General features: G+C 39.0%; 1 protein-coding gene across 1 annotated transcript in view; it reads right to left on the reverse strand.

Annotated features, from left to right (window-relative positions):
* Positions 1–22,243, reverse strand: part of GLRX2 (glutaredoxin 2) — a 140,796-nt gene extending 118,553 nt beyond the window's left edge. Inside the window, exon 1 of the mRNA XM_068199562.1 lies at positions 22,238–22,243. The gene's annotated coding sequence lies outside the window, so the exon portion shown is untranslated. The remainder of the gene's footprint in view (positions 1–22,237) is intronic.
* Between the last annotated feature and the right edge of the window lie 4,934 nt (positions 22,244–27,177).

The following is a 27,177-nucleotide window of genomic DNA, read 5'->3' on the forward strand; positions in this document are numbered from 1 at the left end:
TGGAATCTTTACATTTTCCAGAAATTCAGTGCTTTTGCCCAGTGACACTAGTGTTTGATAACTCTATTTTCCTGTGAAGGTAGCAAGTCCAAGCATTGTATCATATGTGCCTGGAAGGCAGAATTTCTGCCTGCTGGCTGCTGGAGAGTGTGAATGATTGCTGTTGACTTACACTTGTAAATGGCATGCCTTGTGCCCTTTGGAAAGACGTTCTGTTCTATTAACTTCTACCTTCCTGTGCACCCCTTTTAATTCTAATTACTTGCAGTGATATGTGCATCTTTAACACAATGATGAACCTGATTTACCAAACTTGCAGGGTAAAGTGCAAAGTCTAATATAATTATCTGTGTCATGCAGAGCTAATATGATTTTCCTATAATTTTCCACAGATGTCTTTTTAACTATTATGCTTGTGAAAGAGCATGGAGAAAGAAAATTATTGATTCTAGATCAAGTATTTCCAGTATTAAAGTAAGTTTCTCTCAGATTAGATGTGGAATGTCTACATAGCACGTAACAACAGAGAGTGCAAGCAAATTAAGCAGAAAACATCCAGGCTTTCTGTGGGAACATGTTCTTCACCCAAACTGCAACACTAATGTAGGTGCATCCTTTATTCTGTATAAAATGGTCAAGAACATGTAACAGATTTCTGGAAAAAAATCCATGAAATTTAGGCTCTTGCTAATTCAGTTGCTGTGGAAGGATCTAAACTTCAGGGTAAGCGAATTTCTTGTAGTCTTAGCCTAAAACTTGTATTTAACTAGTAGCCTTCATCTTGAGTTTTGGAGGGTCACTTTGTGCCTCTAATGCAAGCCCTGCTAGCTAATCCTTTTGGGGACTTCTCTGTTGGATAAAACTATTTTGTAATGGAGCTTGTGTATTTAGATGGTTCAATGTAAACAGATTATTCTGTTTTCACATTCAGGGGTAGTGATGTATTTTATGTATTTTTTGTTAGTTTTATCTAAGAGAAATGCCATTTGTTTGGATTGGTTTGTTTATATAGTATGTTTCTCCTGTGTTGATACTCATTTCATCACTGGGAGAGAAATTAACATGGGATTTTTGAAGGGTCAGGGGAGGTCTACTGTATTTTCCAGTACTTAAAAGGTAGCTGAGGAGAAGACAGGGGTTCTTTCTTTACAAGGATGCACAGTGACAGAACAAGAGTAAACAGGGACAAGCTTCTTCAGGGGCAGCTCTGGAATGAAGAGAGGGGGGGGGAAAATCTTAATGAGAGCAATTAATCATAGGAACTGATTACTCAGAAAACAGTGGAAACTTCTTTCCTCACTGGAGGTACTCCAGACTTGGCTTTATGGGCTCTAGTTCACCTGGTCTGTTGCCCTGCTTTTAACAGGAGGTTGAACCCAGGGATCTCCGAAGACCTGGACTTTTCCATGAGCTCACAAATCCTCTGTGTTGTCTCCTTACAATCTCACGTTGTTTCAAGGCCACTGACCATTCCTTTATGTGGTAGAGATGTACAACATGCCATCCAATATTAGGGCCCAGTTAATTTTACATCTGCCTTTAAACAGAAGCGTGTAAAATTAGTCACATGCTGATGTTCCTTTGTGTCAATGGCTTCCATGTCAACAGACTGGGCTTTCCAGGGAAAGCTCCTTGAGTGCCTTGGGACCTCTGTGCCTCAGGAATCGCCCCCCTCTCAGGTGCCTCAGGACCCCCAGGTACCTCAGGAACTGCCTCTACCTCAGGTGCCTCAGGACCATCAGGAACCACCTCATGATCCTCAGGTGCCTCAGGAACCACCCCTGTCTCAGGGCGCTGAGGTACCTCAGGAACTGCCTCCCTTTCGGGTGCCTCAGGAACTGCCTCTGCCTCAGGTACCTCAGGAATTGCCCTGCCTCAGGTGCCTCAGGACCATCAGGAACCACCTCATGATCCTCAGATGCCTCAGGAACCACCCCTGCTTCAGGGCACTGAGGTACCTCAGGAACTGCCTCCCTTTCAGGCGCCTCAGGAATTGCCCTGCCTCAGGTGCCTCAGAATCCTCAGGTACCTCAGGAACCACCCCCCTCTGAGGTGCCTCAGGAGCTGCTCCCCTCTGAGGAACCTCAGGACCCTCAGGTGCCTCAGGAGCTGCTCCCCTCTGAGGTGCCTCAGGACCCTCCGGTGCCTCAGGAGCCGCTCCCCTCTGAGGAACCTCAGGACCCTCCGGTGGCTCAGGACCTGCTCCCCCGGAGCTGCTGGTTCATCCTCTCCCACCCTGCCGGCCCTGCAGCTGCCCCCGGGTCTTTGCACGAGAAGCAGGTAATGTTTCCCTGTGTGGCCATGAGGATGAGGTGCCTGGCAGAGGAAAGCAGTGAGTTTCAGTTGTCTCCTCAGTTTAATCAGTCAGTTTGTAATCAGCGGAAGGTGGTGGTATTTAAATGTTGTTCTGAGTAATCTTCTAATAATGGCCACGATGATTTTGCTATGTAAATATTAACAATCAAGTTTATTTGCTGATTGTTTCCCCTGCCAATTAGCAGTGTGGCTTTATTCACACCTATCTCGGCTTCTGCAGCAAAGAACAAGAATTACTTGCTATCTTTTCCAGATCCAGATGGAAAAAGTTACTTTTTGTAATGTACCTTAAACACAATCCTCTACCCATAACTGGTTTGGTTTTTTTGGTGTTTTGTTGTTTTAGTTTTTGGGTTGGTTTTAGTTTTCTTTTTTTGTGGAAAAAATTATCACTGCCTTTCTTCGAGTATTAGCAATGTTTTTTTTTCCTGCTCTTATCAAGATAGCAAATTTGCCTCTCAGCTTTCTTCCTTGATCCTCTGACTGCTGGTGAATTAATTATGTCAGTTTAAGAAAGTATTTTTAAGTTTCAAGTTATTCTGAGAGACTTTTGTTTGTCTCTGGCAGGTTAACAGGGTAATCTGATTTTTTTAATGAAACATGAAAACTGGTAGTCAGAAGTTTAATTTAGGGTATGTTCCTTCTTCCCCTCCAGCTGAAGATATTGACTGAGACAGGACCAAAAGTGGCTTTGATGGTTAGGGTCAGTGAGATGCAAGGCAAATTTATGTTATCCAGACAGTTTTACGTGTCTTAGGAACCTTCAGAGATCTCATTTTTTCCTGCCGTATCTCAGAAGTTTTTGAAGTTTCACTGATCTAGTCTCACTGTGGTTTGTCTCAGAGAATCAATCCTCTTCTCAGTGTTATTGCTCCTCATCAGTAAAGGTTCTTTTCACTAACAGCAAAAAGACCTCTGAGATGCATTTACCTCACCAAGTGAAACCAGGTTTTCAGCGTTTCTCATTACTGGAACTGAGTATTGAATGTTGGATTAATCAAGTTTAGCAAGCTCCAATTTCTCCCTTGTATGCTCAGTGCAATGTAGTCGAGCTCCGTTACCTATCAGTTTACCAATTTCAGGAAGCATCTGTTTTTTCGCCCTGTTGTTTCACAGTTCCTGAGAAGGTTGACAATAAATATCCCTCTACCAGGGCTGTCTAGGGAGGGAATTCAATGGGAAGCATCCCCATTCCTAACATGAAAGGAAGCATTAAAAGTAAACTCAACATTTTCATGAGGCTTTTTGCTACTGTTAAGGCACCAAGGACTGTTTCAATGCTGGTAGAATTCTAGTTTTAATGAACTACAGTAACATGCCCTGTCTGATAATTATGAGGGTGTTGGATTCTTGCTTGCAATGATCTGCAGTATAAATTGATATCTAATTTATTTCTTGAAGTCAAAAGAATGTTGCTTGTTAAATACTGAGATTCTTCAAGATGTGAATGGAATAATGAGTTTTAGAGATGAGTTAGATACAGGCATCACAGGATGAAATTCTCTGATTTATTCTGTGGGAAGCTGGGTGAGGATCTCAGTCTCTTCTAGCCTTAAAATGCAGTGATATTTAAAATGGTTTGCTTTCCTGTACAGAAAAAATTTGAGAGTTTGCTTTACTGTACCAGAAAATACAATCTGCTGTAACTGTCACAAGAATGTCATTTGCTATCCAAAGTAGCTCAAAAAAGGAAAAAGCAGAACATATGAACCATTTACATACTCAGGCAGGTTTATTTGGACGATGCCAAAAGGAAATTTAGAGCTGGTTCACACATGTTAAAAATAGCAATTGCTGAAAATGTCTTGCCCCTGAAAGATTTTGAACCAGGGCCAGAGTTTGCTCACTTGATTAAGACAGTCTTCATAGGGGAATGCAGTGGATTAAAATGAAACAAATTCCTGTGTGGTGGCACATTGGAAACGGAAGGGCCCTTATCTGGCTTTCTAGAGCACATTATCAGCTAAAGAACACTTTATCTTGGGACCTTGGGTTTGATTCTGGGCATTAGATTTTGGGTTGGAGCTCCTACCTTACCATGATTTGCTTAGTTCTTGAAGTAGACATGTTAGAGGTGAAAAGCAGGTGTGTTGTCTTTCCAAGCAGTGTTCACAGATGCCATCAATATATTTGCATTTATTAACAGTCTGATGTCTTTGTATATAATATTTTAAAATTTTCTCCCTGACCTCGGTGCAAGTCTTTTGTTATAAATTTCTAACTGTTCAAAAGCAGCAGTCAAGAGAGCTTTGGGGCTCTGGAATTCTGCAGTTATCAGAATGCAGGTAAACAACCAAGCTAATAATCAAAGTAATTATCAAATTGTAGCACAGATTAGAGGACAATCATGCTTAGAAAGTGGCCAATTCCCTCTGACTGGAGGTAAAGTGATAAGGTCCTCATATCTGCTACACTTCAGAGGCAACCAGAAATTATGAATGGCACTTAAACTCTTACCATTGTTGACTATTATTAACCATAAGATTTGAGCGCCAGAGTTCTTTATGTATGTATATGTTACGTTGTAATTGCTCCATTACTTTACCTTCAAATTATTAAAGAATCTGCCCTCGCGTTCTGCTGTATTTTATTGATGCTGTAACATCATGTGTGAAAGAAGGATTCTTTGGCTAAGAATAGAGCACAGAAGTGTAACCCTTTTTTCTCTTTAAAACGTTTCCTCCTTTCCCAAATACTCTGTTAGAATAGAGAGTTTAGAAAAGGAGTTCAAGTCAAGTTCTTAAATACACTTGTTAAATGTGGCTTCTAAAATCTCTCAGCTCCCACCGTCCTTTTGTTAGAGCCTGGAGCCGGCTTTTGGCTCTTCCGTGCATCTGCTTTGCATGTGACTGCTGAGCAAGGCAAAGGGGGCGGGTCAGACACAGACATATGTGATGGAGATAGAGAACATCTGGAGAGGAGGCCATTTCAAAGCACAAGAATGACACAGGAGTTCTTTAATACAGTCTAATTGCAAGGAGAAAATACTTCTCTGCTGACTTTTCAGGGGGAGAGGTTTGGTAATTGTTTTGTAACCAGAAGATGCTTTCTTCTCTGGGTGTCCCCCTCCTCAGCGTGGTTTCTGTCTTATCGCTCAGATCAGGGGAGGTTGCAGCTGAATAGAGGTGAAAGAACTTCCCTGGCAGCTAGGGCCAAAGATGGGCTGCAGCTGATCCATGAGCTAAAGGAGCTTTTGTGCTGGGCAGTCGTTCCTGCTTTAGAGCAATAAGATCTAGAAGTCGCTGGTTGAGCTAGCAGCAGTTGGTGCTATTGTACCTCCTTTAGGAGATGGAAAGCAGTTTTTCCTGCACAAGGTAAAGGCAGCTTTCAGACCAATTCTTTAGAGTGGGCATATGGCAAAACTGGTAGTTCTTTGTGCAATGCAGACTGCTTCAGATTCGTGTCTTCCTGAAATAAAAGCAGAACTTTATGGCAGCAGCATATGTTTCAAATATCGTTTCTACCAGAGACTGGTGATTTGATGTGACTCAGTTTTCTCAAGAGGTGTCAGACTCTGTATGCTATCCTAACGCGAGAGCCCAAAATTAACTTTATAAATATTTTGCTATCCCAATAGCTGGAAACAGCTCAACTGAGATCTCAGGCTGGTCTCAAATTGAAGAAGGGGTGTGGAGAGGGGGCTGTGTCCTGCTTGGCTTTTTCCTTGCTTGGGAAAGCTTCACTGTGATGCTTTGGTTGTCAGTCCAGGACTGTAGTGCTTTTCCTCTGGCACTGTATTCTCAGGGGAAGGGCAAAGAAGGGACCTACAGCAACACCTTTTAAAATGACAGCTGTTTATCTCATGTGCATTTCTCTGTGGATTTAATGGCTGGCAAAGCTTTGCTGTCCCTGCAGCCTGACTACATTAAAAAACAAACAAAAAACCTAGATGCACAAAACCACCAAACTCAGGACTTTGAGGTTCAGTCTCTGTCCCAGTTTACATCTTGGCCTCAGAAGTCTTTGCAGAACTCACAAATACCCAGAAGTGTTTCTATCTGTACCTGTGAGCTGGTTCTGTACTGTAAGGAGAGTTTGCCTCATTTCTAGCTACAACAGCCTTTAAATATCGAGTCTTCACCTTCATCTGACCACTGTCTTTCCTCAATGTAGACATTGTGTACCTTGCATTAATACATACTCTTTTACATAAATGAATTCATGTGGAGGTGACAGCTGACTTCTGAAAGATCCAGCTCTCAGGCAGGCTCATGGAAAAAATCTGTTTAGGAGACAGAAGAATGACCCATTTTATAAGGCACTTATAATTTGATTATTTCAATTAGAACAAAGGCTTCTACTTCACATAGATATGATGGCAAATAAAAATCAACTCTTGGAACAGCTCTTGTATCTCTGCTTTTCTATGTCTGAAAAAATATGCAAGAATATTCCTAACAGGTAATTTGTAAGGGCATTCAATTTTGTTGTGAAATGATAAAGCACAAAGAAAACATCAGGAATTAAGGAAAAGGGACAGAGAAGAAATCTATGGAGCAAGAAAGAGAGAAGCGAGAAAATACAGAAATCATTTCACAAGGGGCCTGGAATTTGTACTAACTTACTGATAATGAGTAAGCAATGCTGCTTTCCATATTTATTGACCAATCTAATGAGATAATTCTAAAGATTTCAAGGTGTCTAATCACACAAACTGAACTAAGAGGTACTGACTAAATGTTGGTTTGGAGATGTGGGGCTTCTGGGACAGCATCAAGAGTCTGACAAAGCAACTCCCAAGGGTAGCCCAGGATACCATTTTCATCCTGACTGTCGTGGCCAAGCAGCAGCACATGGCTGTGAACACTCAACACACGATTGATCCAATGCCAGATGACATTAAGGTTGAAAAAAATCCATTTGATGTTTAGAGAATGTGCTTTTAGTCCCTTTGCAGTGACAGGCAAAAGTCAGGAAGGAGAGGTAAGGTCCAGCACTGAGTGAATGTCTCTCCTTGCTCAGCCTGGCTCAGCAATCTCTGCTGCTGCAGTGGGGTGTGTCCAGCGGGGACATCACAGCCTGCAGGGTTAACAGCAGCTCTGCCAGCCAAAGGTGCCTTTTGCTGCTCTGTCTGTGCAAACTGAGGTCAGTTTATATTCAGCATAATACGGTGTGTTGTCACACCCTATTATTGGCTATGCCTGTATTTAATGCCACTAAGCTTCTGTGGAAGTTAAGCAATTTTTGTTGCTTGTCAGAGAAGCATGACTGTTTCAGAACAGTGGAAAATAGGTTATTTGAATGGTTTATTTTCATAAACTTAAGTTCTCAGGTAATCTCTGGAAAGAAAAAAAATGAGCCTTATTTTCTCACCAGTTTCTATTCTGCAATCCCTTCAATTGTCTTTTGCCAAGTATATTGGAGCTGTGGCTTTTCCCATAATCTTTTCCTATGGTGTGAAAACTGAGCTCACCACTTTTCAGTCACCTATAAATACTTTTTTTCCTTGTATTATGAACATGCTAGAAAGTGCTGAACTTCTGATCTGCATAAAAATCAGCATATTCAAACAATAGTAGAAATGAAGGACAAACCTGGTTTGAAAATAAATTTCACCTTGAGATTTAGGAAGAGAAATATGCATGTTCTTTTAATAGCTTAATTTATACTCCTTTAAGGCAAAATAATTCAGACAAGAATTCAGTATTCAGACAAGAGCGAATAGGCAAATATTCTCTAAAACATAAAGAAACATAAAGAAAAAGGCAGTACATTAAGAAAAACACATAAAACAACAAAACAAACCACCTGAGAGGAAAGAAGGCAAAACTGTTATCTTAATGAAATCAGACATAGGCTTACTGGAGCTAGAGTGATTTTTCTGGCTACTTTTAGGGGTTCTGTATAAAACCTTTACCAATACATCTATAAGCCAGTGTATATACAGCCAATGCTTCTCTGCTGGACCTTCGAATGCGTCGCCATTTCCGTTTTCCAGCACTAAGGAATAAAAACAGCAACCCGCAAGATTTTAAATAGGCAGTGAACTTAGCAGGGAAGGTTCATTGTTTCTCCTTCAAGTTTTTTAAATTGAATTCTGAAACACTTTTTAATATAAGCAGAATTTAATTTTTAAGTTCAAATCCTCAAAGCTATGGGAATAGGAGGAAAATTAATGTATACAATATTTAAAAGTGTTGAGTGAAATATTAACCTTAAGTAATTGAATCAACACTGGTATTGATATTTAAAATGCTTACAGTTTCTGGAAAAATTGTCTTTCTGCTGGAAAACACTGCATCCCTGGAATTGTAACATTCCCTAGGAGTGCTTTGGTTTTGTCTGAGCTTCCATCAGAAATCAGGCAGGGAATTTCAGTAACTTTGAAAAACCAGCTTTTTTGAGGCTTTGACAGAAGATCTTTGATTTGAAAGAAATGTAATATAGTCGAAACAAACAGAAACAGTTTTTTTGGTGGTGGTTTTGTTGTTGTTTTGGTTTTTTCCCTTGAGTTCTTCTCACTTCTTTTTCCATGTTTAGCTTTGGCTTATTTAGGGCTGGTTTTCCACCACCTACTCCAACAAAAGTGGAAAATTTTTATGATGAATCCTTATCATCCTGGATGGCAAATAAAAATCACTCTTTGAACAGCTCTTGTATCTTGTTATTGAACAGCTCTTGTTTCTATCTCCATCTTCTAAAATGAATTTGTCCTTTATCAATTCCCAAAATATAAAGTTCCCTAAGCTTCAGCTGTTTATGTTTAATAAACCAGTTACAAGGTATTTCTTCCAAACTTTTCTTCAAACTCTCCACCCCACAATTTAGAAAGGAGGTACATAAAATTATTCATAAGCCTTTGTTAAAAGGAAAACACTCTAAGATATTCCCCATAAGGCATTTTTAGGCAAAAAAAAAAAAAAAAACAAAACAAAAAAAAAAAAACAAACAAACAAAAACCCAATGATTGTAATGTTCTTTTAAGGAATTGCAGAGAAATCTCCAAGTTAAAACATTAATTAAGGAAATGACAAAACTGCTCTGAGGGCACTGGAAGGAGCATGAGAAACTCAAAATCTTTGAAGGTGTTTCAGCAGGAAATGCTCTGGTGTGACACAGGCTACTCAATGGCCAAGGTTGTAGTCTGAGTTCTAGAAGATAACAAATTCATGGAATCCCTTCCTGCTTTTTTCCTGTGCCTGTTCCATGTCTTACAGATTTGTGATTCCTAGAAAGTTATTTCTGAGGATTTTGATATGAGCCTCTTTGTGTTTTAATAACTATCAAATTCCCAGGGCCCATTCATGAGTATTTTTAATCATTGTAGCTGTGAGGATACTCTTGCAGATAAGACTGAAGCATAATTTGTAGGACTACACCAGCAGAAAAATCTAAACAAGCTTACTCAGTCCCAGTTTTCAGATGCTTTGTTAGTCTATGCTGTTAGTAACATCCAGATAGATCCTATTTGAGCTGCTGTAAGTTAAAGAGCATATGCTTGACTATTTACTTCTTTACTCAGGGTTTCTGTATCAACTCTACTTTTGGAGTTTAATCTTCCACTAATGAAAGTAGAAAACATTTTAGTCCTTGACTGTTGAGAGACTGCCTCAGATTTTATTAATCTGGATTTCTGAGAATCACAGAACCATAGAATGGTGTGGATTGGAAGACACCTTGAAGATCATATAGTTCCAACTCCCTGCCATAGGGGCTTGGAACATAAGCCATACAAATTTAATTTGTCTCTTAATGGATTAATAAAAAGAAAGGAAAGATGGATATTAATGGGAAAAAAATCCAATCAAGCCAGATATACAGATGCTCTTTAGAGTAAGCCTGGTACATGGAGCAGAAATAACAGCTGAAATCTTACCTAAACTCAAAATATTAAACTGTGAAACAATAGGAAACTGCAGATGGGAAGATTATTATGTAGTGACAAAAGGACAATTACCTATCTTGTTTTGCTTTTTGCTTAGCTTTGTAAAGATGTGTAGCAGAACACCAAACATTAGAAATCTTCCTTAAACTAATGCAAAGTAATCACAAGCAGTTGTTCTGTGGAGAGTGAGCTATTTATTGGCAGAAACCTCAAAAGTACAGCTACACAAGGACACCAGAGCTAAACCCGAACCAACCCATGGTCAGCAAAGGAATGCCACCTTATGAGCTGTATAAAACCAGTTAGAGGGCTTATAAAGAGAGCAGAAAGCATTCACAGATCTGAAACACAAATATGAGCTAAATTCACTTGTAGTGAATGTAGAACAAACATAGAGCAAGGTGTAGAGCATGTAGGACATACAGAGACTTGCTTGTGAAAAGCAGTGGGGAAATTTGAAAAGGAGCAAAAAGCCAGTCTTGAGGTGACTTTGAAAATAACAAATTAGCAATCTAGGCATAGTTTAACACAACCATAAATGACATTGTTTAGTGATATATATTTTTCTTTTTCAAGTACTATATCACAAAATTAATAATTATGAGAGCATGCTACCATTTAAAATATAAAAAACGTTAATGTTGGATACCCCTATAAAACTTGAACTGAGCACTGTGGAGGAGTTGGCTTGAGATAAATTTAGTTTTGGAGTTTATAGTGTTAAAAATTGACTTGAAAAGAGATTCTGAGCTGAGGTAAAGGTGTTCCATGGGAGGTTAAATTATTGCTCACTCATGTAAACTTTTGCAACACATGAGGAACCAATTATGTGAAAGCAGGCAAAGCAGGAGCCTTTGGACATGGAGTGTCCTTCCTGGGCTCTGGCTGGATGTCCTCTGCTCTGTGGCAACTGTTCATTTTATCTAATCCCATCTCTCTCCTACTTTCCCAGTCTATAATTCCTTTCCTTATCTGTTTTTCCCCCACTTGCCTCCCTTACTTTCTCTCTCACTTGTTTTTAGTGTCAATGTCCCCCTTTTTTCCCCCCACTTCTCTTGCTTATTCCTAGCTTCCTAACCAATTTTTTTTCTTTCAAAGAAACAAGATTAACTCCTTGATCCGTCTGCTTTGTGTTTATATTCTTTTCTCTATATTTTATCTGTTTTGGCTGCTCAGGATCCATGCTCTTTGCTGTAATGGGCTAATCTCTTACAGTGTTTACAAGACTGAGTCCTCACTCTGGGCCAGCCCTGAAATATGAGTTTTATGATTACACTTGGTTACTACAGTTATTTTAAAAATAATTAGAGAGCAATTGCTTAAGGGTATATGTAAATACTGAATGCTTAATGTCAGTTTTGACTCTGAAGAAATAATTTGAATAAATGAATATTCTTTAGAACTGGAGTTGACATAGTGAATTGATCACTAATAGACTGTGCCTTAATAATGAATGCTGTGGTTTTGAAAAAGTAACTTTAGATGTCTAATTTGGAAGTGGGAACCTTGATTATCAGAAGTCAAACATTCTTTGGAAAGCAGCTTTTGGGGTCTTAATGTGCCCAAAATTGAATGCAATCAAAATGATATCTCTCTGCAAAGTCCTGGCCAACAAAATTGAATCACCTTCAACTCCTGCTAACTGAAATATAACAATCACAGTAGAGTGTGATTTATTTGCCAATTTTCCCCAATTCCCTCTTTAGGAATTCAAAGTTTCTTGCTCCACTGATCTATACGTTTTCCACTGGTATCGAGTTGTTTCTTTACTTGCGGAGCTGTACATATTTCAAACAAGTTGAAGGAATTTGGCCTGTGTACTTTGCCTCTTTAGGTACTCACTGCATGGATGCCAGCAATTCTTGGGGACCAGGGTGGACCATCTTGATTCCAGGCTGCCTTGGACCACAACAAACCATTTGAGAAGGAGGGGGCAAGGCCAGGACAAGGCCAGGCACAGCAGCACCATGCTAAAAGATTCCTACAAGAATGCCCATTTTATGGCAGAACTCTGGTGCTCCGGCTGGAGCTCTGCTGTTTATTTCTGCTTACTGTGAGAGCAAGTCCTAATGGATCCTGTCTCTAACAGGTGGCTCTGCAGTGTAAATGGATCACAATTGTGTTTTGGTGTTGAAGGAAATTGGAGAGCTGGGAAACAGGATTGGCTCAATTGCTGTGTGATGTGAGGAGGTCAGAGCAATAGGTGATAGAGGCCACAGGGGGTTTATTTGACACCTCTTGGAATTGGCTCTGCCCTGAGTACCTGCATTAGCCACATACAAGTACCCTGAAACATCAAAGCATAGTTATTTGTATCAATATTAATAAACTTTGCCAATTTCAGTTTAAAATTATGCATTATTGACCCTTTTCTATGTAATTTACTGCACGGGGGAATCTTGTCACGATCACAAAAAGCAGCTCCTGTGTGCCTTTCTGCTTTCTCAGTGAGAGATGAAGTGATTAATGGAGCAGAGACATGAATCCCGAGTGCATGAGTTAAACTAACAGGAGCTCAGCTGTTGCACCGCCAGTAAATAGGAAGAGAAACTTTTCATCTTCCTGACACTGAAGAGTCCTGCTTCATCATCCCCTTTTCTCTGCTTGTTTTCATTGCAAAATTCTCATTATCAGAAGTAGGAACTGACATCTGCTGGTGAGAGTTCTTATGGATGACTGTTTTCCTGTTAACAGAGGCAAAAATCTGATGGGCAAAAGAAAGGAAGGAGACTATATTGACACTGTTCTCCCTGGACTGGAAGGGGGGAAACTAACAATACAAATTATAAGGTTTCTTTTTTCTTTGCTGGAGGATAAATATATGTAAAAAGCCTTGTAGTTCCAACCCTATCCAAGGGAAAGTCAGATCTGCTTACATTCCATGAATCATCTCATTTTCTCCGAGTATCCATCTTCAGACTTGAAGCCAGAACGAAAGGGTAAGTGGGATAAGCAGTTGGAAGGATAGACAGATTTAGCAGAAAGGAAAACGAAAGGCGTGGAGAGATGTGAGAAGATGTGACAGCAGAAATGAGTGAAGGTGTGTGCTGCAGTGGGGTGTGGTCAGATTGCACAGATGGCCAAGGGGGAATTACATGAGAAATGCCAATAATTGCAAGGGGGACCTTTCAGGAAAGGGAATCTCTCAAAGCCTTGATAGCCGTAACAGCACCTAGATAGCCATGACAATAATACTGTATAATGGTGAGATGACCTCAGTAATGGGATCAGAAATACCAGCTTTGGGTACAGACAGTGCCCTGAGCTTAGCTGGATATCACAGGTGGTTAACGAGGAGTTAGGTGAGAGATAGTGAAATTCACAAATAATTGGAGGGGGTCTTAGGGGGAGTGAAATCTTCCAATACCAAGAGAACTTGGGTAACCTTGTCAACATGTGGTAGAAAGCTTAGATCACCTAGATAATGGGATCAGGAACAACAAAGGTAGGCATAGGCTTAGCAAAATTGGAACCAATGGGAAAAGTATGCAGGAGTGGGTTTTTCCTCCGGGGAAAAGAAAGGCAGATGCAAACGGGGGAAGAATGAGCATGGAAAAGAGAGAGCAGGGAGATAAAAAAGGCCGGTTAAGCGCGAGCAGGCTGCTGGTCAGCACTGCCTGCTGTCACCACGGCTTGCCCAGTCTTTAAGCTCTGTTCCCGACTGTTTCTGTGTGAATAGGCTGCCTTTGCGTGCCTGTAGGCACCCAGCTGGCCCCGTGCCTGTGGATCTGTGCCCCAGGTGCTCGTGCTCCTGCCACAGGCCTGACCACCAAGGGACTGCAGGAGCAGTGTTTGACTGGGCTGGGAGCAGCCCGGGGTGGGAGCACACCGAGCCTGGGAGGGCACCTCCCCTGCATCCCCACATCCTGCAGCTTCACCTTGGCTTTGCACTAGGGAAAATGCCACACAGTGTGCAGAGAGGGTGGGATTTAGTGCGAATAACCGTACCCAGTAAATTTCCTGTCTCCTTGGACAGTGTGCTGTATGCATCAGTAGTGATTGCCATGGCATGTTACAGAAATAGCTCCCCTCCCTCCCCTGCAGGAACTTAAATTCTTGCAGCTGGGTGCACAGTTGTGACAAACCAGCCTAGCTCAGCTCCTCAGGGCACACTGCCACAGGCAGTCATCTCTCGCTCTTGCTGTCTGCACCACGAGTCAGAAGGAGCTTCAAAGAGCTCCTGCTACAGCCAGATTGCCTCCGGACCTCCTCTCTCAGCACAGTGGTGTGGGTACGAGTCTGTGCTGTCCCCAGAGAGGCTCTGACAGAACCATCTGGGTGTGCTGCAGGTGGTAGGAGCTCGGGAATGAATTAGCAGTTGTCACAAGTGAGTTGGGGAGGCAGGTTAAGTGTGGTGTGGTGGGAAATTCACGGGCAGAGAGAGGAGCTCTCCTCAACAGGAGACAGATACTGGGGTTGGAAAAATGCAGGAGTTTAGGAGAGGATGCCACATAAACCCAGCAGAAACAGGGTATGTAGATTTGGAAGGCAGGTGAATCAGAGCACTGAACGCTTGGCAATGTCAAAGATTTTCTCTTGTAAGTCTGTGTGCCTGAAGCAACAAAAATCTCAACTTATCTTCTGCATGGTTAGGATCTTCTTTCAAGCTTTTTTCTTAAAAAGTCAAACTTTTTCAAAATGGACATGCAAAGTACACTAAATCTCTGATCTAAGACTACTGCACGAATTGCATTTCCTCTCCTTATTTCCTTTAATTCACCTGAAGATGTTACATGCTGTATTTGCTCCTGAAATACCATGAAGAACTGGGGTTGCTAAAAGTGCCCCAGCATCTTCATTGGAGGAATGAGAGTCTTTGGCTTCTTGTGTAGTGTGGGGTTTCAACAGATTCAAGACCTATTCCTGACTTATTTTGAGACTTGAAACAAAACCTATGGATGTGATACTGGCTAAAGCCTTTTGACTGTGAACTAGAAGATGATGTGAAGCAAGGTTAATATTCGCTAGTTTTATTTGGGGTTTTGGGTGAATATGAACCATAAAGGCATTATTACCATATATTTAATAATATATGCTTTTTTTTTGGTAGTATGAGTTCATATACATTTCTGTAAGTCACTAACAGAGATACTTGATAGTTTTATAATGTGTTTATGTTAATTTATATTATTAGTACACAGAAGAGTGGCTTGTTGCCTTTGCTAGGATTGCTCCATCCTTCCTAAAAGGCATGGATCAATCACTTTAGCTCATTCAGTGATACAGTGCAACTTGTTTAATGCACAAAGAGGTGGTAACATGCAGTCTTCTTAATCATGATGTTGGTAACATAAGAATGGCACTATAAATAAAAATGACAGTCCACTTAGATTCTTTGCATGGCTTGTCAGTTCTAATTCTCACTCATGTTTCTAAGTATTCTCAAACATGTCAGGATCACAACATGTTTTGAATAACTAAAAGTGTCATTTAAAATCTATCAGAATCTAATGCAGATCAGCACTCCAGTCTTACTGCATCTTGTGCCTTAAAGATCACCTGTGCAGAAAAACTGCTACCCATGGACCTGTATTTTTTCCACATTGGTTTGTACACATGGTGTTGAAATAAAAATATTTAAAAACCTATTAGTAGAGTGTGTCTACCCATGTTTTACTGACTTCATAAATACTATTGTGGCTGCAGCCCAGGTGAAAGCTAGGACATTTTATTCCCTGTCCTTGAATTTTGACCACATTGTTATCATTAGTATCAATAAGATGTTTTGGTGTTAAAGGTCTATACAGACTGTCATTGTTATCTAGGCTAATCCATGAGGCAACACAGGTCATCAACTTCACCTTCAACTGGTTTGGGGGATAAACTGGAACATATTTTTCAGAAAGAAACCCAGACTTGAGTCATAAAGTCTGAATAACGGAGTTGCCAGTGCACACCTTGCTAAGGTGTTTCAGCAGCTGTTGTTTTCTTGGGGTAAAGTGTGACCTTCCTGTCATTAATTTTGCTGATGCTCCATATCTGAGCATGCTGATTGTTGCAATGATGCTGAATATTTTCTCCTAGATTAAATAAACCTTTTCAGTAGGAAAACTCAGTGTTTTGCTACTATCAACCTATAAAAGCTTTTATCAGCTCTTACAAAGGTTTCCTGCTCTTTTTTATTCACTCCTAGTAAAGTCAGAAATGAGAATAAATTAGGTATATTTCACTTGAATCAGTGTTTTCATTTGACTTTGTAAAACCATTCAAAAATTGTCTTTAGACAGAGACTTATGCTTTAAGTAAAGAAGGGCCTTTTAGTGAAAGGTGAAATAGTGAAAAGGTGCTGATGTTGTGTAAGCTTTTCTTTTTTCGTCCTCATTGCAAAATCCTATTTTGAGGTAAAATATAAAGGGAGAACAGATTTTTAAAAAACATTCATATTTAATAATCTCCTTTCTTCTTAAACTTTCTTTCTTCTTTAACTTCTAGAGACAGAGCTTATTAAGGTTTACTGTAATTTTAATACTGAAATGTAAATAGAAAGTTTATCTCACTAGAAATAACTTTGTGACATACATGAAGCATTCATAATGGCAAAAATGGCCTCTCTAAGTGTATGATGGTAGGCTGCATGATGACTTCAGGGGGGAATTCTCAACTCTGTGCTCTAAAATATAATGATATTAATAGTAGTTAGAAAGATTTGATTTCTATCCTAAATGAAAAAAAGTTTAAGTATGTAAAAATCACATTTTTCTCTATTTAGACACAATTATGAACAGACTTTTGTAACTCTCTCACCCTATAATTGCCACTTCAAGCTTTCCCTCACCCACCTGGGGGATTTGCTCCCTTTATACCCAGACATAGACACTAACATTTATTGCTATATATTTTTATTTTAAAAGTACAATAGTAGCTTGCAAAGGAAATTCATCTTTCATAATATCATGTCTCAATTTGATTCAAAGATATTGATAATGAGACCTTTTAAATGTGCCAGAGCAGCACTGGGTGACTGTGAAGTGTCCTTCAGCTAAAATGAAAATCCTTATATTGGGAATGAAAAATGATTGTTAAAAGTGAACATTGCACAATAGGTTGTCACTTTTAAATGCACCTGTGTGCTTGTGATTGACAAGCAAGATCATATACCGGTCCTGAATTAACTTCTAAAACTGATATTGTACTTAATATTGGAAATGACTACTCAAAACTAAAGCCTGGTACGCATAAGTTGCTTTTCTTGTTCAAGACTATGCTCAAACATTATTTAGTTCAGTATTTCAAATTAAATTTAGGTTATAAGCCTGCTTATTTTAGACTAAGTTGATTCTTCATGTGTGCACGAGGCTTCTGTGTGGCAAAAAAAGTCTTAAACCATTACTGAGTTCTTAAAAAAGAAAGGGCTGCTGAAATCCTCTTTTTTTTCCTGTGTCAATGCAGGAAGGCATTAATATTCCCAGATGTTTACGTAGCTTGTTTAATTACCTCCATTTAATAACTTTTACAAACCAGGTGTGTTCATCTGTTGTCTCAAAGAAAAAGCTCTGCACGGAGTAGCAGGTGGTAACTAAGTTTCAGAAAGGAGATAATTCCAGGCGATCCGTATTTTTAATATATACATTTTTTGATTATAAAAATAAGATATGTGTCCATAATACTTAAAATTTTCATTTTCATCTAAAAAGATTGTTAATGTATCTCTTTGAGTAAACTGCAAGACAAAGAAGAAACAGCAAAGAACTAATTTATGTTACATGTATAGTCATACATAGACATTCAAAGTACTCCCAAAGTTTCTATCAAGTATTCATTGCCATCCTTGTTCAGAGGGGTCACAGAAGTATTTTCCAGCAATCATGTCCCCAGTAGTAAAATCTGGACTGCTGAATTACATGTTTATGCTGTTGCTATCTTCTCTTTCTGTAAAGGGAGTTTAATGAATAGTCTGGACTTGAGTGTCCCACTGGTTGTGGTCCCTTCTGATTGTAGTCTATATGATCTTAATATATTCAAGATACTCCCCACCACCCTCCATTTATGAACCTCTGTTTTTGTTCAGAGAGGCTATTGCTATGTGCAGACTGTTGTGCTTTTCAAGCTGCTTTTTGAGTAGCTAATACAGAGATAAATAAATTGTTATAAAAAAGAGTAGAAATATTTTTCATTTAATAAGTCTTTACAAAAATTGCTTGGACCTATTCAATTTCTTTTCCTCAGAAGTCTGTGATAAAGTATCATAACTGCACAATAAATATCTATTTGGTCCACGTGCTTACTTGTAACTTCTGCAATTTTCCCCTCCACTTTTCCTGTTTCCAGCAGGATCTCAGCTGCTTGTGGCTTAGCCCTCGGCCTGTGTCTCCTGCACCCTGGATCTCTGCTCCCATTGTGAGAGGCTACCCCAGAGAGCCATTTAGGAACTGCAGTGCCTGGACATTGAAGCAGCTCCCTGCCCAGTGTATTCCCTCCAGAAAACACCACTCAGGCTTGCATTTCTGGGAATTGTGCTGGTTTCTTCTTGACTTGTAGGTGAAGTTCGTGGCAGGAGATGGTTCCCATCCTCATGGCACTTGTAGCACGTGGTGCTGGAAGGAATAGTGGGACAGAGCATGGTTCTTTACCCAGAACATGCTGCCTCCACAGCCCACTGTCTTTTGGGGAATGCCTTCTGAGTGAGTAAAGAAGTGGGTTTATAGTCTTTGATTTCCAATTTGGGATACACCAAGGAGCAAAAATTCTTCAATATTTGTCTTATATTTTGTTTTTTTAAATGAATATTTTCTGCAATAACTATATGTTCACCAGCCCATGGCGGGTAAGTACACAAACAACATCAGTAACCCAGAGCTGTGCAAAGCTTTGCCAGAGCTACCTGTTGGTTTCTTATTTTAGGCTGTGATCTCTTCAGATCTCAGAAATGGCAGAGGTATCACCTATGAAAAGTTTATAAGCAGGAAAGTCCAGGCTGTGATGAAAAGGAAGCAGACAAAATTTTCCATTTTTGGGCCATTAATACAAAACAGGAATCACAACATCTCTCATGTCAGAAGGGCCTATGCTCCCTAAGATACCATTTTAATGTATCTTTTCAAATGATGAGGCTTTGACTAGATGAAATCAGTCCATAGCACCTGACTGCACCTCAGAGGAGTCACTTATGAGCCTACTTCATTTGTTCATAGCACTTTCTCTTTCAGTTGACCACAATGTTTTTAATTTCCTGACCTGAACTGGCACTTGGCATTGCAGAGTGCTGCTAACATTCAAACCAATCCCTCACTTATTTAATTTAATTTCTAACTTTTAATACTGTAATTACCCCGAGGATATCAGAGTGACTAATTTGCAGAGACAAATAGGCTTCTTTTTTGAATGCTCTCAAGTCTCTCAGCATACTGGGATGCTCAGGGTACAATACAAGGAGAGTGTTCTGTCATCAGTGGCATTTGATAGAAAATTGGAGGATGTATTTAATAAAAATCAATCTTTTTTTGATGTTACTTGCTAATACAGCCAACAAAGTTAATATGGTGTTAGAAATTAATTGGAAGTAATGAAGAAGAAAACAGAAAATAGTTGTCATGTTATTGTATACATCTGTGAATGTCTGCTTACTTCACCCACTCAAAATGTTGAAAAAACTGGCATACAGCATAGACCTGTAAAGTGCAGAAAAAACAATAAAGCAGAAAACATGTGGACTTGGTCCACTGCCGAAAGAGATTAAACATTTGCAGGATTTCTAGCTTGGGAAAAAAAAAATACCAGAGGGCAAATAATGCAATGTTATGAGCTGCCTGGAGAGAGTGAATAGAGAATAATTATTTACTATTTCTCACTGTGTAACATCTAAGGGAAATGAAACAATTGAAGGAGACTGATGAAAACTGGCAAAACACAGCAGTGAAAGATGTTCCTTAAGCATCTGCTTCTGCTCTGGTCCCAGTCAGGATTCAGGCTCTGGGATAGGTGCTGTAATATTCTGCTCCCACTGTGAGGCAGAGAAGTGATACAATACTCAATTTATACCAGCCCTTAGGAACTGAACACCCATGATCATGGGGGGAATTTGAGGCAGTGCAATCCTTTTAATCTAGTTCTTCCTAACCTAAGGCTCTAAAGAAGAATTTATTATTTTTCTTTGTGTCTTGAAGAAGCAACACCCCTCCAAAAAGCCTTAATTTGAAAAGAGAAATCTTTGTTAAAAAAAAAAAAAAAGGATTAGGTCTGTGTGACCACAGAGCTGAGCCTTACAGCCAGGTCATTTTAAGTCATCAGCTGAGGTTATTCAAGCACTGTGCTTTTTGCAGTAGACAGAATCAACTCCTATTCCCACTGTTTATGGCTTGGCACAAACCTCTGTGAACAGGCTGCTTGTATTATTCTGGTCTCATCTCTGGCAGCTCCTTGTTTGCTTAGGTTGTTGGACTGCTCTGACAGTAATTCTCTGGGTATTATGAAAAGTGGGGTTTTAATAATTAACTACCTTTCTTTACAGAGGTACCTGCATGGTGTAAAATCTAGTGCTGAAATGTGCTGTACTCTGTAATTCTGTGACTTCATGATGTACCACTGAATGCCTGAAATTGGGCTAGAGCTCTAAAAATGGGTTTTAAACATATGAGGAGAAAGACAGCTCAGGGAAATTTTAGAATAGATGAAGACTGTGTTTGTTGCCAGCTATTTAAACCAAGACATATATTTATACTTGTATTTATATGTCTTACTTGTGTCCTGGGGGAATGAATTATCTCATTTTTTGTCTCTGGGTTACAAGACTTCTTTGCTGGGAGTACTCTCTCTAGTTACACCAATTCAGAGCATTGCAAAGTTGCCTGGCACATTCTGGAGTAGCTTTGTATTTGTTTTATTTTCATGTGACAGTGTCTATTATCTTAAAGAGATAATAGAAATTGTTGTTTACTGGTATCAGCTCAATCTCACCTAAATTCGTCATGAGGGACCTCTATGTTGGTGCAGAATCTCTGTCCAGGGACCCCAGAGTAAGTCTCTAAGGGTAAGGAGCAATCTGGCTTCCCCCAGTGAAAATGTGTGTAAATCTTCATAGCTCCAAAAGTCAGAAAATCATCCAGAGAGGTGAGTTTTGCTGACAGAGCCTAAGTCAAGTCATATTTTAAGCACCGTCAATGCAAGGCATTTCAATTTAATGCTTGATTGTCCATTAGGGTCTTTCTTTGTACCAGAATGTGAGACAGAATGATTATACAATGACACTAACAACATTCAGAAAGCCTGAAAGATAGTTTTTCCGAGCTTTCTTCTTTTGCAAAGTAGAGATGTGTGTTAAGAAGAAACCAGTTTTGATCTCAGTGTAAACTTTTGGTGTCAAGTATAAATCAAAAATCTAAATTAGAGAATGCAGCTATTGCTAAGTGAATATAGCAGGAAAAGTAAGAAAAAGAGCATGAGAGAGAATTAGATGCATTTATGCTAATCTGTTTTGATAATACTGATAATTGACTGTCATATATAGATATATGTACTGATAATCATTGATATACTGATACATATATCTACACACACTGATAGTTACTGATACATAGAGGTTATTATCAAAATAGTAGTTAGATGTGCTTGAGCTTTGAGCCTGACTGGATTATTGACCTCACATTCTGAGTGACCTGAAAGTATAAGCCCTTGTGGATTGGGCTAAGAAGTATAATTCTGTTAAACAAAAAAACTATGCAAAAGACACAATTTTTTAATACCAGGGAGAGGATATAAAAGTGCATATAGATCTGTGATATTCAGCTGATGGTGCTTCCCAAACCTGTGAGCAACTTGTTGCTTATAAGCTCCCATGACATTGTGTCCACACAGCCCACAGATCACGACTGAGCATCCTAAACCTTGTTATTTTCAGACTGTAGAGAAAGAAATGTTAGAAACTGTTGTAGTAGATCTTCTTACAGACAAGGTCTAATTTACAAACAAATTCCCTGACCCAGCAGAGGACAGAAGTACAGGCTTTAAATGTGCAAATATTTTCCTCCTGAAATTCAAATTTAGTAAAGATGTTGGACACATTATTTAGACTTAAGATCAGAGTGATTTTGTTCCTTCCTCTGTTTCTTATATTGTTGCTTCATTTGCACTGCAGAGGTAGTCTCTTGATCAAAATTCGACATTAAATCTTCCTTCTTCTCCTTTCCTATTTTTTCTTTCTTTAAATCACTCTCCTGAGTAACAAAACAAGTAGGGAAAGGGAAACAAGGTAGTAGCAAGTATTTCAAGGTTACCTTGGCATCCTAAATCACTGAATAGTTGAAGCTGGCACTAGAGTTTTGTGTGAACTCTGGTAGTTTATTTCAAGGCATTGTTATTTTTCTAAGAAAAAGAAGAAGGGAAAGGGAAAGAAAATAAGATCTCTGGGCTATAACAGCACTCTACTTAATTCTGTATTTCACTTGCTCTCTCTGACCCTGGTAGGGAAATCTTCCTCTGAAGTTTCTAGTCATGCTGTCTTCATTTTCACTTTAAAGTCATCCTTTATCACCATAACAGTAACAGCATCCATGAAGTACATTAGTAAACTGAGAAAAAAATTAATTGCTACATCCCTTGAGATGGGCAATAAAAATGCTGTTGCATTTTAATTTTCCCCCAGGAATTCAGACCTTGAATGTCATACAGCTGAAAAAGTTGTCTCTGCTAATTATAGATCTTTGGGGGGGGGGGGCTGAAGAGAATGGCCTGAAGTCCACGTGGTGAGGACTTTGCCTTGTGTTTTCCTAAGTACAGCCTCATTTGAGAAAGAGTTTATAAAACAGGTGGACAGTTACAGAGGAGAGTAAAAAAAGGCAATATGATACCTGAAAAGAGGAAGCTGTTCATGTACAGCCCCCATGAACAGCTTGCAGCAAGCTTTTGTAAGCTCCTCTTTAAGTGGAACCTACTAGGACAACCTTTTCATAAACAGAATTGTACATGGATGTAAGATTGAATCTCAGTCACATAACAGGAACAAGTGACAAAAGGAATTTGTACTTTCTTCTGAAAGTTTGAAATATCTATTATGGCATGACAAATGTAAATGTGTTGATAAGGAGGGAAAATCACCATACTTGACAATAAATTTTAGTTGCTGGAAGTAACTGAACTTTGAAGCATTAAAAACTGTTTATTAAATACAACAAAAGGATATGAACAATTTTCCTTCATCCTACTGTGGAAATTAATGCAGAATCTGTTGCAGTTTAGGCAAACTCAACAACACTTGCACCATATAGAGTCTTTTATTCAAGATAGTTTTCAATGTGCTTTATATGTCCACTGCTTCAGTGAGAAGAATAGATTTGAAAAGCAACATGCAATGATGTATAGATTTCATATTTGTGTAAAAATGAGTGTTCAGCTTCCTTGCTCTGAAGAGGTAATTTTACCCACTGTGCAAGTATTTGACCCTGTACTTCTCAATAGCATTATTAATCATATAATAATAAAACCTTCACTCAAGCAAGTCCACCACTTTTTTGGGGAAAGTTATTTTGGCAGATTAATTTTTGCCCATCTGTGTTTCTGTGTGTGGGCTGTAAATATTGTCAGTGTCTTAAGGCTTTGCAAAAAAAAAAAAAAAAATTAAACTGCTTTTTCATTTTGTTTCATTTAAGATTGCTTTATGGCCCATTAAATCAGATTGCTGGTTGCTACTGAGGAATGTTGCTACAGTCTGTATTTACGTGGCTCAACTGTAGCTTATTTATAGGTGCTGTATTTTGTGATACTGCCTTGTTCCATACATTAATCCAGGCTAGGATTTAAAACACACAAAGGAGGCTAATTCCCATTCACCTATCTGTATATCTGTATAATTGATTATCTAAGGATTTTGGTCATAACAGAATTACACAGTGAGATTTGAGGACTGCCCTCCATGAGCTGTTTCTGGATTTGTTTGTGTGGGTTGATTTGTTATTGTGACTCTGTTTGTTTGTTTTTGTTTTGTTAGTTTGGTTTGGGTTTTTTGTGTTTTGTGTTTTCTTTCTCCTGCTATTTTCAAGTTAGTTAAGTGAGGCTTTTATGCATGAATGACAAACTAAAGTGAAAAAAAGGAGCATCTGAACGTGGATCATGGGCAAACCTTTTCGGTGGACGCATTTTTGTTGGCCTGCAATCTTTGCTGTATTGTTTTTCTTTTGGGGGAATTTCTTTACACATCATATTCACCTAAGAGTGGGCTTTTCAGACATTGCAATCAGGTCTTGAAAAATTTCTTAGATAATGATGCAATGTAGGTTCACAGTTTGTGGTCACTGGGAGTGGGGCTGTGGCTGAGCCTCATCCCCAGTGGGCGCAGCTGTGAGAAGCAGGTGAGCAGCACTGACAGCAATGAGCCATGGAGTGCCCAGCTGCACCCAGCAACCACCAAAGGGAACAGAGGGCACACAGGTGCAACGTGTGAACATCAGGGGATAAAAGGCTGGGCTGAAGAACAAGAAGGGCAGAGGCTTGCAGCTTTCTGATGTGGTGGGATGTTACTCTGTCTGGGCAGATACGTGAAGCCTTCTGAAGAGGTAAGTTAATACTCTGTATGGACTGAAGCTTTCTGAAATTGTGTGTTGATGCTCTATGTATTGTGGTGGTCTTGACTGCAGCATGCACTGTGGAGTATGCTGCAACCATGAAATCCTGTGTACAGGTGACTCAAATTCAAGAATTTCCAGCAATCTCTTTATGCTAACAGTGTAAATCAACGTGAGCTCATGATAGGCAAGTAAGTGTTAGTGAAAAACTGTCATGTGTCTGAATTCTTTTTAAAGCAGACATACAGACTGTTCCTTTAGAGGGGATGTGTGAGTGATGCTCTTAAGCTGGATATGACTGAATTTACTTTTACTGTGCCTTAGATGTAGGAATAATACTGATGTTAAGAATTAGAAAATATTATGGAGGTTTAAAGTCACCAAAAATACTGGATGCTGGAGTAAAATTACTTTCATTGTGGAACCTCCAGGGAAGCTTGTCTGAAGGGAAATGATGAAGGTGATTCTTTGCTGAAATGCTTTGTATCATCTCACTGCTGGCTGCATCTCTGTGAGTCCTGTAACACACTTTATATATTTATTACCCATATGTTCCTTGCCTGGTGTGTTTTGTGATCACTCATGCTGGCTTACATCAGTTTTACTGTGTTACCTCAGTCAATGAGATGTGAGCTGACAAACCCTGCTGTAAAAGGAGATGGACATTTTAGGATAAAATGATTTGCTATGTATGTCTGGAGATTTGAGGGAAAAATGGTTTTCTTTTTTCTCCAGGAAATTCTGAGGGTTTTGTGTCGAAAAGATGAATTTGGAGGTGCCCTTATTACTGAAGTATGTCCAAAGTATAGGAGCAAAAAACCCCAGATGATATCTGTTTATGTAATTAAACGTATTTCTAATTGCTGTTGTGTCTGAATGCAAATGAGACAAGGATGTAACAGGATGTAGAGAGAGATGTTACAAATTCTGTGCAGAAACTTAGGAAGAGGTGAAATGGAGCTTTCTCTTTGTTCATACCTTGCTTTCCTGCGAACTTTTACTCTTTGTTCACTCTGAACTCCATGTCCTGTTCTGGTAGGAAATTTCAGATTCTTCCCTGGGAGGAAATATGAGCTCTGAGAGGGATCTTGATTGGATGACCATATTGGATTTTATTTCAGAAACTATATGTGTTTAAACTTTGAAATTATTGGAGAACAAGTAAATTCAAAAATTCTGTTGAGTTTATAAGACTCCTCCTGAATCTGTAATTCTACACCAGAATTTTATTCCTTTTAGGGATGCGTAATGGGAATAAAAATAACCCTTTTTCTTTGTCAAAAACAAGTTTGAAAGCAAAGAGAAGGAAGAGTTTAATTATTCTCATTAGTTCTCTTTCATCATTGTCAAGCAGAAGTGCTGCTTTAGGAACACCAAGAGGTGTGAAAGGTGCTTACAGATACTCCCTTGGCTTGGAAAGAGAGTAAACCTCTATCCATATTTTTTCTCCTCCCTTCTCATATTCAGGTTGACAGTCTCATCATAATGTGGTTGGGAGGTTTTGTCATAATCAGAGAAACTTATCTTGTGGCTTGAACCTTTCATGAATATATATTTACTTTCCAGTGGAAATTTCTGTTTCTTGTCAAAAAGAGTTAACGATACCAAAGATCCTTTTCTGACACCTTGATACCTTTGTTCCCTTACATTGTAAAATGTATTTTGTTAGCATACTAATGTTATCCTGAGCTGACCTCGTAAGACCAGGATCCTGAAATTTGTCAGTTGAAGACTGACCTTCATGAAGGGCTGAGGAAAAAAAGAAATTACCCCCTAGCAAATGCTAGCTTATTTAAGTAAAATTATTTTTTAAGATCAATCTTTTTCCCAGAGCTGTCTTTTTTCCTGTGAAAGATTAGGAACTGGTTTCTGTATTGGTCATGTTGATTTAGTACTTCACTTGAGTTGAACAGTAAAAAAAGCTCAAAAACTTTCACTTGCATCTCAATTTTTGTTTTGAACTAGAAGTTATTCTGAAACAGGTTACTCAATGTTTACGCATTGGACTGCAGTTCCTTGAGGTTCTTGGCACTCAGCTGAGATCCTAATTTATGGAACTAAGTGAAAAAATTCAGTAGAATCCAGGAGTTCATCTGATTTATAGGAATAGTTTCCAAAAAAAAAAGAGGCATACACATTTATGGAACATTGCAACATTCTAAACCTAATTCTTTTTCTAATTCAGAATAAAATCTGAAAATTCTGTGATTTGTTTGGTAGCACAAATAACAAGAGGAAGAAACTAAAACTATTAAAACCATTTCATTTTTAATAGCATCAAATGTTATGTTAAAACCTTTTTCTAGATAAAACTTTTTTTTTTGTTAAAGTGAGTGACTTTCATGTGGAAAAAAAATTAAAGATTTATTGGTTTCCTCTAACACATTTATATTTAAAACATGTTAGCAGATTTTGAATATTTCCATGATGTTACATTTTTATAAGCTGAGATACTCCTTTTCTGGCTATTGCATAGGAACAAGAATGTAGAAAGAAGTGTGTATTAGCTCATTGATTTATTTTGGGAATCACTAGACACAGCTA

Source organism: Anomalospiza imberbis, chromosome 9 (assembly GCF_031753505.1).
Source record: "Anomalospiza imberbis isolate Cuckoo-Finch-1a 21T00152 chromosome 9, ASM3175350v1, whole genome shotgun sequence".
Lineage (NCBI taxonomy): Eukaryota > Metazoa > Chordata > Aves > Passeriformes > Viduidae > Anomalospiza > Anomalospiza imberbis.